This window comes from Polyodon spathula, chromosome 12, assembly GCF_017654505.1.
Source record: "Polyodon spathula isolate WHYD16114869_AA chromosome 12, ASM1765450v1, whole genome shotgun sequence".
In the NCBI taxonomy this organism is placed as follows: Eukaryota; Metazoa; Chordata; class Actinopteri; order Acipenseriformes; family Polyodontidae; genus Polyodon; species Polyodon spathula.
Genome location: NC_054545.1, coordinates 18,106,634 through 18,109,300, shown reverse-complemented (window position 1 = coordinate 18,109,300; position 2,667 = coordinate 18,106,634).

The window sequence follows — 2,667 nt, the reverse complement described above, 5'->3', positions numbered from 1 at the left end:
AATCCCTATTTTCGTCACAAACCAGTTCCACCCTTCCCCCCTGACCCCTCCCCTTAATTAGAACATTTCCTCTCGCCAACTGGTGTCTTTCGCTGCCAAAGGTTTGCAATACAGTAAAGAACTGCAGCAGTAAACGCTCATTAATTCCAAAGGTACGATTAGTTTAAAGTGCCGAAAGTTTTTGCCTTTTGCATTGAAAACTTTCCAGTCTAAAATACATGGTTAACAACCTGATATTTGAAATGCTTACAAAACGTCACAGATATATTATTATGCACATAAATGCTTGATATTATAACGAACATTTTAACGCACTTTGTGAGTATAAGGTAAATTATCATTATACTTTTTTTTTTTTTTAATTGAACCAATTTATAGTATGACCTGTCTGTATTATCTGCAAAATAAAAAAAGTCACACCCACAGACTATTTATTTAGAGTTGGTAGAAGCCATTGGGGGTTACACAGGGAAATATGATCCCTTTTTTATCGGGAAAGTTGAGGGGTAAAACATATAGTACATTAATACAACCCCGGGGCCCTGCACTGGTAATACAGTCCCGGGGTCCTGCAGTGGTAATACAGTCCCGGGGTCCTGTAGTGGTAATGCAGTCCCGGGGTGCTGTAGTGGTAATACAGTCCTGGGGTCCTGTAGTGGTAATACAGTCCCCAGGGCCCAGCAGTGGTGATACAGCCCCCGGGGCCTTGCAGTGGTAATACAGTCCCGGGGCCTTGCAGTGGTAATACAGCCCCAGGGCCCAGCAGTGGTAATACAGTCTTGGGGTCCTGTAGTGGTAATACAGTCCCCAGGGCCCTGCAGTGCTAATACAGTCCCCGGGTACTATAGTGGTAATACAGTCCCGGGGTCCTGTAGTGGTAATACAGCCCCAGGACTCAGTAGTGGTAATACAGCCCCCGGGGCCCAGCAGTGGTAATACAGCCCCCATCCTGGTAATACAGTCCCCAGGGCTCAGCAGTGGTAATACAGCCCCCTGGGCCCTGCAGTGATAATACAATCCCGGGGTCCTGTAGTGGTAATACAGTCCCGGGGTCCTGTAGTGGTAATACAGTCCCGGGGTCCTGCAATGATAATACAGTCTCCAGGGCCCAGCAGTGGTAATACAGTCCACCGGGGCCCTGCAGTGGTAATACAGTCCCGGGGTCCTGTAGTGGTAATACAGTCCCCCGAGGCCCTGCAGTGGTAATACAGTCCTGGGGTCCTGTAGTGGTAATACAGCACCAGGGCCCAGGAGTGGTAATACAGCTCTCTTAGTGGTAAGACAGTCCCCAGGACTCAGCAGTGGTAATACAGCCCCCGGGGCCCTGCAGTGGTAATACAGTCCCCCGGGGCCCTGTAGTGGTAATTCGGTCCCGGGGTCCTGCAATGATAATAGAGCCCCCAGGCCCTGCAGTGGTAATACAGTCCCGGGGTCCTGTAGTGGTAATACAGTCCCGGGGTCCTGTAGTGGTAATACAGTCCACAGGGCCCTGCAGTGGTAAGACAGTTCCCCGAGGCCCTGCAGTGGTAATAGAGCCCCCGGGGCCGTGCAGTGGTAATACAGTCCCCAGGGCCCAGCAGTAGTAATACAGTCCCCAAGGCCCAGCAATGGTGATACAGCCCCTGGGGCCCTGCAGTGGTAATACAGTCCCGGGGTCCTGTAGTGGTAATACAGCCCCCTTAGTGGTAATACAGTCCCCAGGGCCCAGCAGTGGTAATACAGCCCCCATTAGTGGTAATAGAGCCCCCAGGGCCCAGCAGTGGTAATACAGCCCCAGGGCCCAGCAGTGGTAATACAGTCCCCAGGGCCCAGCAGTGGTGATACAGCCCCCGGGGCCTTGCAGTGGTAATACAGTCCCGGGGTCCTGTAGTGGTAATACAGTCCCGGGGTCCTGTAGTGGTAATACAGTCCCCAGGGCCCTGCAGTGGTGATACGGTGCCCTGCAGTGGTAATACAGTCCCGGGGTCCTGTAGTCGTAATAGAGTCCCAGGGTCCTGTAGTGGTAATACAGTCCCAGGGTCCTGTAGTGGTAATACACTCCCGGGGTGCTGTAGTGGAAATACAGCCCCGGGGTCCTGTAGCGGTAATACAGCACCAGGGCCCAGTAGTGGTAATACAGCCCCCTTAGTGGTAATACAGTCCCCAGGGCCCAGCACTGGTGATACAGCCCCCGGGGCCCTGTAGTGGTAATACAGTCCCGGGGTCCTATAGTGGTAATATAGTCCCGGGGTCCTGTAGTGGTAATACAGTCCCCATGGCCCTGCAGTGGTAATAGAGTCCCGGGGTCCTGTCGTGGTAATAGAGTCCCAGGGTCCTGTAGTGGAAATACAGTCCCGGGGTCCTGCAGTGGTAATACAGTCCCGGGGTCCTGTAGTGGTAATACAATCCCGGGGTCCTGTAGTGGTAATACAGTCCCGGAGTCCTGTAGTGGTAATACAGCCCCAGGGGCCAGCAGTGGTAATACAGCCCCCGGGGCCCAGCAGTGGTAATACAGCCCCCGGGGCCCTGCAGTGGTAATACAGTCCCGGGGTCCTGTAGTGATAATACAGTCCCCAGGGCCCTGCAGTGGTAATAGTGTCCCGGGGTCCTGTAGTGGTAATACAGTCCCGGGGTCCTGTAGTGGAAATGCAGTCCTGGGGTACTGTAGTGGAAATACAGTCTCGGGGT